Source organism: Myotis nattereri (assembly GCF_964212035.1).
Source record: "Myotis nattereri genome assembly, chromosome: 5".
Classification (NCBI taxonomy): domain Eukaryota; kingdom Metazoa; phylum Chordata; class Mammalia; order Chiroptera; family Vespertilionidae; genus Myotis; species Myotis nattereri.
The window spans coordinates 32,065,187-32,075,863 of record NC_138080.1 but is presented as its reverse complement, the minus strand read 5'-3'; positions in this window follow the sequence as shown (position 1 = coordinate 32,075,863).

Below are 10,677 nucleotides of genomic sequence, written 5' to 3'. Positions count from 1 at the left end.
AGTCACAACAGCCACAGCTGAAAACAACCCAAATGTCCAGCAACAGATGAATGCGACCCAAACACACGCTGCAATATTACTCAGCCGTCAAAAGGAGTGAAGTGCCCTGGTTGGTGTGTCTTAGTTGGTTGGAGTGTTGTCCCATACACCAAAAGGTGGCAATTTTGAGTCCCGATCAGGGCACATACCCATGTTGTGGGTTCGATCCCCGGTTGGGTTGTGTGCAGGAGGCAACCAATCAGTGTTTCTCTCTCACATGATGTTCCTCTCTCCCTCTCACCTTTCCTCTCTCTTTAAAATCAATTAAAAGAACAAAAGAGTAAAGCACTGACACTTGCTACAACTTGGATGGACCTTGAACACATGATGCTCAGTGAGAGAAGCCAGACACAAAAGGCCACACAGTGTGTGATTCCATTTATGTGAAATGTCCAGAACAGGCAAATCCACAGGGACAGGAAGTGGGTTAGTGGTTGTCAGGGGCTGGGGATGACTGTTAAGGGGGATGAGGCGAAGAAATGTTCTACAAGAGAGAGGTGATGGGAGAGAGGTGATGGGCCTGGCCATCGTGGCTCAGTGGTTGAGTGTCAACCTATGAACCGGGAGGTCACGGTTTGATTCCCAGTCAGGGTATATGCCTGGGCGTAGAGGAGGCAGCTAATTAATGATTCTCATTTTTTTTTTAATATATTTTATTGATTTTTCACAGAGAGGAAGGGAGAGTGATAGAAAGTTAGAAACATCAATGAGAGAGAAACATCGATCAGCTGCCTCCTGCACATCTCCCACTGGGGATGTGCCCGCAACCCAGGTACATGCCCTTGACCGGAATCGAACCTGGGACCTTTCATTCCGCAGGCCGACGCTCTATCCACCGAGCCAAACCGGTTTCGGCTCTCTCTCATTATTGATGTTCTTTCTCTCCCCCTCTCTCCCTTCCTCTCTGAAATCATTAAAATATATTTATATTAAAAAAGAGAGCCAAAGCCGGTTTGGCTCAGCAGATAGAGCGTCGGCCTGCGGACTGAAAGGTCCCAGGTTCGATTCCGGTCAAGGGCATGTACCTGGGTTGCGGGCACTTCCCCAGTGGGGGATGTGCAGGAGGCAGCTGATCGATGTTTCTCTCTCATCGATGTTTCTAACTCTCTATCTCTCTCCCTTCCTCTCTGTAAAAACTCAATAAAATATATTTAAAAAAAAAAAAAAAAAAAAAGAGAGGTGATGGTTGCACAAACATTGTGAATATACTTTAAAAGGGTGAGTCTTAAGGTATGTGAATTCTGTCTTAATTTTAAACAGAATTATTTGGAATCTGGAATGAAAGGGAAACATAATTATAAACAAAATAAAAAACCCACACCAAACTTTTTATTACTAGATTTAATGGGCATAAAATTTGTCAACTTGCTAGCAAAGTTTGTAACCTCTGCCTCTCATTATCTCGTCACCAGATGGCTGACCAACTGGCCTTTGTGACCTGAAGGAGACAGGGAAGCCCAGGCTGTAGCTGGGGGTCCCAGGATAAGGAAGAGCCCCTCTCTAGGGAAGTCATCACCCACTGGGTTCCTGGCCACCTCACCCACCCCTCAGTCTGGCCTGCCTATGGCCCTACCACCCTGGCCACCAAGAGCTGTGGGTCTTGGATGGGACTGGAAAGGGGCATGGGGGGAGGGTGCTGAGTCAGTCAGAGCAGAGGTCCTGTGAAGGTGAAACGGGTGACCTGGGTGCCAGTCACGCTTGAGGACATGGATGGCTGTGGATCCAGCCCCATGACTGTGGCTGGTTCCTGTCTAGTGTCTCTCTGAGCTGTGGGGTTGCCCAGCTAGTGGTCCCTAGGTTGACCCTCCATCACATGGCTGAGTACAGAAGGGTAGGCGTGGCCCAACTGCCCCAGGTTTCCTGAGAATCCTCCCACCCCCATCTGTTTTTGAGGTCTCACTCCTTACCTTCTCCACCTATGCCACCAGTTTCTTTACATACACTCAAGTGCTCGGGCGACCACATGCCTGGGCCACAGATGGCCTCGTCTGTCCCCGAGTTATAGGAAGTTCAGTTGAGGCTGGCGAGTGAGCAGCACACCTCGCTGCTAGAATATTCCTGTTGAGGGCTCAATTGTGTCCCCCAAAATGACAGGTTTGAGTCCTAACTTGTGAACTGGTCCTTATTTGGAAATAAGGTCTTTGCAGATGTAATTAGCTAAGATGGGGTCACACTGGATTAGGGTGGCCCTAATGCAATGACTTATAAGAATAGGGAAATTTGGACACAGACACACAGGGAGAGGCAACATGAAGACAGAGGCAGACACCACCGTGATGCAACCACAGCCCAGGATGCCTGGAGCCCCCAGAAGCTGGGAGGGGCAGGAAGCACCCTTCTCTGAAGCCTCAGCGGGGAAAGTAGCCCTGCGACACCTCCTTCTCAGACATCTGGCCACAGAAATGGGAGGGTGTAAATCTCTATGGTTTTAAGCTGCCAGGTTTGTGGTACTTTGGTGGGATAGCCCAGGACACTCACCCCTACATCCCTATAGAAAGCTCTGCTCTGTCAGCCCATCAAAGGAACGGCTGCCTGGAGTGGGCGCAGTGGCCTCACCAGCAGGCCACCCTTGACTGCTTTCCAGCAGTGCAATCAGGAGGGGCTGGACCCTCTAAGAATCTGTGGGACAGCCCCTGGACTCCCAAACCTCCCTCACCTCTTTGTTCCCTGGTGTCTGTGTACCCCAACTTCCACACAGAGACCCTCTAGAGATACCACGCACGCTCCTGCTCCCATAGGGTCCTGGCCCTCAGCACAGATCTTGGAGGGGTTTCTGGCCATGGCCGAGTGTAAACCAACAGGCTCTTGTGAAAAAAAAAAAACCCTTACACTCTCTTTTTGTTAATGCTGGTAACTGCTAAGAACACGCTGTAAGCCAAGACCTCTGACCCCATGAAATCCATTTGCCAGTCAGTTGAGGCCACTCGCCCCTCCCCAAATAGGGAGCTGCCGAGAGTTTTCGAAGTATTTTCTGAGCCATGACCTCATCTTGGCTTCCCAGAAGCCCCGAGATGCAATGCTTCCTGTGTGTGTGTGTTTAGCATGTGGGAAAGAGACGTCTCTAGAGCCTGGCCAAGGTCCAGGTGGTCTTGGGAGGAGGTGTCAGGGCAGCATCTACTCCAGAAAATGAGCATGTGGGACGGCAGGGGGATGGAATGCGAAGCCTCTTGCCCCCAATCCATTTCTGACATGTCCCCAATCAGATTCAGCTACATCTGGAACACATGTCCACACAAAGGCCTGTACACGACGTTCACAGCAGCAGGATTCACAACAGCCAAAAGGTAGACACAGCTCCAATGGATGAATAAACACGACATGGTCCATTCACACAGTAAAATATTACCCAGCCATGAAAAGGAGTGAAGTGCTGATACTCCCTACAGCGTGGATGAACACTGAAAACATGACGCTCAGTGAGAGAAGCCAGACACAAAGGCCACACAGTGTGATTCAGACACAAAAGGCCATGCAGTGTGATTCCATTTATGTGAAATGTCCAGAACAGGCAAATCCAGGAAGTGGATTTGTGGTTGTCAGGGGCTGCGGGATGGGAATGGTGGGATAACTGCTGATGGGGATGGGGTTTCTTTTTGTGGTGATGGAATGTTCTGATAGAAGTCAGAGGTAATGGGTGAACAACATAATGAGTGTACTAAAAGCCACTGAATCGTATGATATGCAAATTGTATCTCAATTTAAAAATAGCCCAGCTGGCATGGCTCAGTGATTGAGCTTCGAACCTATGAACCAGGAGGTCAAGGTTCGATTCTGATCAGGGCACATGCCCAGCTTGCAGGCTGGATCCCCAGTTAGGGGTGTGCAGGTGGCAGCTAACCAATGATTCTCTTTCATCATGGATGTTTCTATCTTTCTCTTCCTCTCCCTTCCTCTCTGAAATCAATAAAAAATATAAATAAAATGATGAAAGAAAAGCTGCATGTTCACATCCCCCTAGTGCTCAGCACACCCCGGTGTGAGACCTCATGTGGGGTCCCTTGAGCTATTCAGGTCACCAACCAGGGACTTGGGGCCTGAGTGGCTTCCTGCCAATAGGAGTTGGAAGGCCAGGAGGCCCTTCCTCCAGGAGGTGGGTGATGCAAGGGCCAAGGCAGGGAAGACACAGCATGAGCCTGGGCCAGCCTGAGTGGCTACAAGGGAGGAAGTGCTCCAATGGGGACACAGGAAATCCCGAGTAGACACTCCTGATTATAGCCCACATTGATATAAATGAATGAATGAATAGCTAAGGGGAGGGGGCAGCTGTCCCTACAGAATGCTGGCTATCATTACAGCAGGAAAGACAACAACCTCTGTTAGATGGACACCTCGGTTACAATTGCTGTAGCCGACAATCCCGACAGATGACAAGGTCATTCCCACCGCCACCACACGGGGCCAGGATACCTGCACAGCCTTGTGTCTCTCTCACAGGATGAGGGACAAGTAGCAGCCTGACAGTGGGCAGTGGAGGGACCCGGTGGAGCCCGCCCCAACAGGGTCAAGGTCAATCCCAATGGCAATGAGATACATCAATACCAGGGTCTCAGAGACAAAGCAATGAGGAGACACAGGGTCTCGTCTGTGCGACTCCTGCCATAAGCACACAGCCCCAGTCTCAGCAAGAGGTCCCCAGGCAAACTCTTCAGAGGCCTGTGTCCACCTGGCACTCGGGTCTGTCACCAGCACTGAATCAAGCTCATTTCTGACCTGTGACACATAGGCCAAGGTTATACAGGATGATGACATGCACAGAAGCTAGGTGAATGAGGGTGGCCAGGAATTCTCAGTACTGTTTTTGCAACTTTTCTGTAAATATAAAATATTTTAAAATTTGTTTTGTTGTGAAAACATTCAAACATTAAAAAAAAAAAAAAAAGGTGTCAGAGCTTAAATTTTCAGAGACCTGGGTCTCAGGCCCTGGGCAGGGAAGGGAAGGGTGATGGGGGACCACACCCAGCACAGCTACCTCCGGGAGGCATATGAACTGCAGAATCCCCCAGGCGGGAGGACCCCTGGCATCTGTGAAGTGGCGGCCCACAGAGGCATGGCCGCCCTGCCGCCAATGTTCCTGGGCCTGGATTGGCTCCTGTTTGGAATCAAGAGAGGGGCCCAATACCCCTGGGATTCCATGCCAGGAGACAAGAGAAGAGCAAAGACCTCAGACAGCAAAGCCAGGCCGAGACCAACCACAGGCTGGAGAACCACAGGTCTGGATGTATTCCCTGCGGAGGTGTGGGCAGAATGCTGACCCCGGGGAATTGCTCTGTGCCCTAAAGGGAAAGTGGAAGAAGCTTTCTCCTTGTAGGTAACAGGAATCAGAGTACATCTTGCTTTTTTTGCTTTGGCTGCCAGGAAACTTGGGAATCAAGTTTAGTTACTAGGAAGCATATTAAGGCCTATGGGTTTATATCTACTCTTCACCCCAATCCCTCTCTAGATTTTCCATCCCAATTCCTTCTGACTTACACAACAGTGGGGAACATTTCTAGAGTGTGCCCTGGGCCTCAGGAGGGCTCTGCATGGTGTATCGGTCTCCTTTCACTGCTGTAATAAATTACCACAAACTTCCTAGCTTAAAACAACACAAGTTTATTACCTCATGGTTCTAGAGGTTAAGAGTTCGACATGGGTCTCACGGATCTAAACACAGATGTGGCAGGGCCGGTTCTTCTGGAGGCTCCGGAGAGAATACTTTCTGACCTTTTCTAGCTTCTAGAGGCACCGCACCCCTTCCTCCATCTTCACAGCCAGCAGCACAGCCTCTTCCATCTCTCTGACTCTGACCCTCACCCTCTTGCCTTCCTCTTATGAGGACCCAACTAGTATAAGGACACTGGGCCCCATGGGGAATCCAGGGTTGTCTCCATCTCAGGGTCCTAGACTTAATCCCATCTGCAAAGTAATATCCACAGGTACAGGGACCAGGATGGGGACATCTTTGGGCTTGCGTTCTAACACCCACTCAGTGAAATGCATTCTTTCTTTCTTTTGGGCTCCCCCCAGCTCCCCTGTCAGGGACTCTAAAACAAACTGTATACGCAGGGTTTTAGAGGCCAGGTGTCTCTGCCCTGCCATTGTTGCTCAGTTGGTTGGGGGTCATCCCAAGCTCCACAAGGCTACCAGTTCAATTCCCTGTCAGGGCACATGGCCGGTTGTGGGCTCAATCCTTAGTATGGGGCATACAGGAGGCAGCGGATCGATGTTTTGCTTTCATATCCATGTTTCTCTTTCTCTCTCTCTAAAAATCAATTCAACTTCAAAATCTTTAAAAAAGAGAGAGCTTGCCCTAACCAGTTTCGCTCAGTGGATAGAGCGTCAGCCTGCGGACTCACGGGGCCAGGTTCAATTCCGGTCAAGGGCATGTACCTTGGTTGCGGGCACATCCCCAGTAGGGAGTGTGCAGGAGGCAGCTGATCGATGTTTCTCTCTCATCGATCTTTCTAACTCTCTATCCCTCTCCCTTCCTCTCTGTAAAAAAATCAATAAAATATATTTTTAAAATAAATAAATAAAATAAAGAAGAGAGCCGGGTGTCAGAGGGTCAGAAGGGTCTGAGGAACACTTGGCTTGGCCATGGGGCAGACACAGAGAAGCTTTCCAGCACTAAGCTTCCTCCAGGGGCCCAGACAGAGGCCCAGGTGCCTCAGAAGGGAGGGTCCTGGGCTCCTTGGGTAACCCAGGCTCAATCCTATGTCAGGATCCTTGACTTAATCTCATCTGCAAAGTCCCTCTGCCATATGAGGAGGCATGTCCATAGCCCCAGGACCAGGATGGGGACATCTTTGGAGCTGTCTTCAAGCCAGCCACCATGCTGATGTCACAGCCTGAATCAGGAGCAGAGGGTGCTTGTGGTGGGCCCAGTGAGAAGGGGTAGGCTATAAAGGGTCTCGAATACTAAGCTCCATCTGGACTTCTTCTTGGCTTGGATCACAGGCCTAGGGCTCATAGGGCTCATGTGGGAGGTACCTGAGGTTCACCAACACGGCCTCAGGACCCCTTATCCTGAGCAAACTCTGATTTCATGTTTGTCTGATCCCACACTCAGCACTGGGGTGAGATTTTGCTGGAGGAAGGGTCTGCTTTATTTAATTACTTACTTACTTACTTATTTATTTAAAACCTCACCCAAGGATCTGGTGTGTGTGTGTGTGTGTGTGTGTGTGTGTGTGTGTATATATTTTTTTTTTAATTGATTTCAGAGAGGAAGGGAGAGGGAGAGAGACAGAAACATCAATGATGAGAGAGAAACATCAATGGGCTGCCTCCTACACGCCCCCTGCCAGGGATTGAGCCTGCAACTCCAGCATGTGCCCTTGCCCGGAATCCAACCTGGGACCCTTCAGTCCGCAGGGCAACACTCTATCCACTGATCCAAACCAGCTAGGGCTTAAAATATTTTTTTATTTATTTCAGAGAGGAAGGGAGAGGGAGAGAGCGCTAGACACATCAATGATGAGAGCAAATCATGGTTGACTGCCTCCTGCATGCCCCCCACTGGGGATCGAGCCTGAAACCCTCCTGGTTCATAGGTCAATGCTCAACCACTAAGCCACCACGCTGGCTGGGGGATACGGTGGTTTTTTTGTTTGTCTGTTTTGGTGTGTGTTTTTAAAATATATTTTTTTATTGATTTTTTACAAAGAGGAAGGGAGAAGGATAGTTAGACACATCGATGAGAAAGAAACATTGATCAACTGCCTCCTGCACACCTCCTACTGGGGATGTGCCCGCAACCAAGGTACATGCCCTTGACCAGAATTGAACCCGGGACCCTTGAGTCCGCAGGCCGACACTCTATCCACTGAGCCAAACCGGTTAGGGCAATATGTGTGTTTGTTTTAATTGATTTTAGAGACAGGAAGGGAGAGAGACAGACAGACAGAAACATTGATGGGAGAGAGAAACATTGATCGGCTACCTCCCATGATCGGTTGCTTCCTGTACGCACTCCAATCGGGGATAGAATCTGCAACCTGGGTATGTGCCCTGACCAGGAATTAAACACGCAATCTTTTGATGCACTGGACGATACTCCAACCAACTGAGCCATCGGGCCAGGGCAGTTCTGCTGCTTTAAAAGGGAGAACTGGGTCCAAGTGCCCTAACAAGGAGACTAGAGTACGGGCAGGGCGCTACGTGTTCAGCAGGCGCTCAATAAACATCTATGGGATGGATACATGAACTCTGAGTGCTAGGAAAGGCGGTTGTGGTGTCCCAAGGGGTTCTAGGCTGAGAAACCGCACCATTTCTTGGCAGAGCAGGGGAGGTGGTGGGAGCTGAATGCATTAGAGAGAGAGAGATGGGGGAGTAAGGCCAGGTGGGTGGCCACAAGGGTTGGGAGGCTTCCAAGGGCTGTGGACTCTGCACACCCCATGCCTCAGTTTCCTCATTCACATGTCAGGTGATACCCAACTGGGGAAACAGCGTCAGGAAATAACAAGGAGTCATGTCCGAGACGAGTGGAGAGGAACTTAATCAGAGCTCTGAGAAGGTCACCAGCCCTGCAGGACAGGCCAATACCCAGAGACGCAGAAAATGGGGGAGGGTCTTAAGCTGACAGCCAGAGCACCCTGAGAGGTTGACCCCCACTGGACCTTCCTCTCCGGACCATGGCACTTCCCAAGGTTGTGCAATGGCACCCGCTAAACCAGAGGCCCAGGGTGTCCTCATGCTCCAGAGCTGAAGGAAGAAACTTCGAACCCACTTGGAAAGAGTGGCGGGCCATGTCCATAGGGCCTCTCATCTCTATCATCACTGCCTTTATCCTGGGATACTTGGGGGCCCAAATTTCTTCTGCAGGCCCCCGAGGGGCAGGTAAGCCACATGCTCCCATCTCCACGAGGCCCAGCCTCGTCTTTTCCTGGGTGGCCACAAGGGTCACCAAGGGGCAGCTTAAAGAATAGACACTTGCTCCTACAGCTGTGGAGGGCAAACATCCCAGGAGGGTCCATCCTGCCTCTCCTACTCCCAGTGTCCTTGGCTGTGGCCAATGGTCCAGCCTCTGCCTCTAGGGTCACATGCTTTTGTCCTCTGTGTCTCCTCTTCTGTCTAAGGACTCGCCGGGTTTAGGGCCGGCTGAGATAACCAGCATCCTCTCAACTCCACTTTCAGCTAATTATTCCTGCCAAGACCCTAGTTCCGAAGAAGGACCCATTTTGAGGATCCAGGTGGATGTGGATTTGAGGAGGGGCACTGCCTATCACAGTACAGACCCCCCGGTCCAGCTCTCTGCCCGGTCCTGCTGAAGCCCTGAGTGTGGAGAATGGCTGGCTCCAGTGGGTGTGTGGCAGATGAATGGCCTGTCTGGATCCAAGCAAGTCCAGTGGGTTTGAACTGACTGATTTATGCTGCATCCCGCCACAGCCTGTCCTCTTGCAGGCCTCACATCCCCCACTTCACAGGGGGAGACTGAGGCTGGGAGCTGAGCAGCTGCTGCCCCCTCACACCTGGGTGGTTCCCAAACCATATGCCAAGGCCTCCACCTCCCCTGCCACAAAGAACAGGCCCAGGTGGTATTTGAAGTTTCCCAGGGAGCCCTAACCGGTTTGGCTCAGTGGATAGAGCGTCGGCCTGTGGACTGAAAGGTCCCAGGTTCGATTCCGGCCAAGGGCATGTACCTTGGTTGCGGGCACATCCCCAGTAGGAGGTGTGCAGGAGGCAGCTGATCGACGTTCCTCTCTCATTGATATTTCTAACTCTCTATCCCTCTCCCTTCCTCTCTGAAAAATCAATAAAATATATTTAAAAAAAAAAAGTTTCCCAGGGAAATGCAGTGCTGTGGCTCCGGCGGTCCCACGTAATCACGTTCGAGCAAAGGTGCCAACATTAGACTGAAGGTGGGCTTCTTCCTGAGAATCATCTCCATGGAGCTCAGTTTTCCAGAGCTGCCATGAAGAGATGGGACGCTACGCAAGAATTCTGATGGTGAGGCCAGGAAGGCAGGGTCTGCCTGATTCCTTGGGAGCTAAGCTGCCCCATGTACCCCAAGAGAATAAATCAAACGTTATCTTCCTTTGACTGGTGTGTGTCATGTTTTCAAATGGCCGCTAGGTTTGAGGCCACAGACACTCACTGTGGTGTTTGCACCTGATGGGCACCGCTTTTGCCTGGGGGCACAGGGATGGAGGATCCTCCCCTAGACACTAAGGTGAACACAGGGCCTACGCTAGGAGAAGGAAGAAGGCACCGAGGTTTGGGGAAAGCAAATCAGGAGCAGCTCTAAAAGGCTGCCACACCACCCATACACGGGATGTGAGCAAAGGAGCGATGGGGACAGCCCCCATCCTTTGTTACATGACCTCTGGCCCAGCTCTCCACTTGGTGAAATTGCCTCTGACAGATCAGAACAGTGAGGCTGTAGTTCAGGCTGGCAGGGCCAGGGGCATTGCTATTCCCCCCAAATAAGCCATATTTCCACATGGCACACGGCTCAACAGAGATTATCGGCGCCAACCTGAGATGCAGCAGGGATCTCGTGGGTAGGCACTGGGATTGAGGGGCTGCTCGAACTTGAGTCTCCTACCTGAGGAAAGTCACTCTTTGGCAGGAAGCTGGGAGTGGTGGCCGTGGGGCTGTAGCTGGTGTCTGTGCAGGATTGGCCCACAATGTTCATATAAGGACTGGAGAGAGACAGGA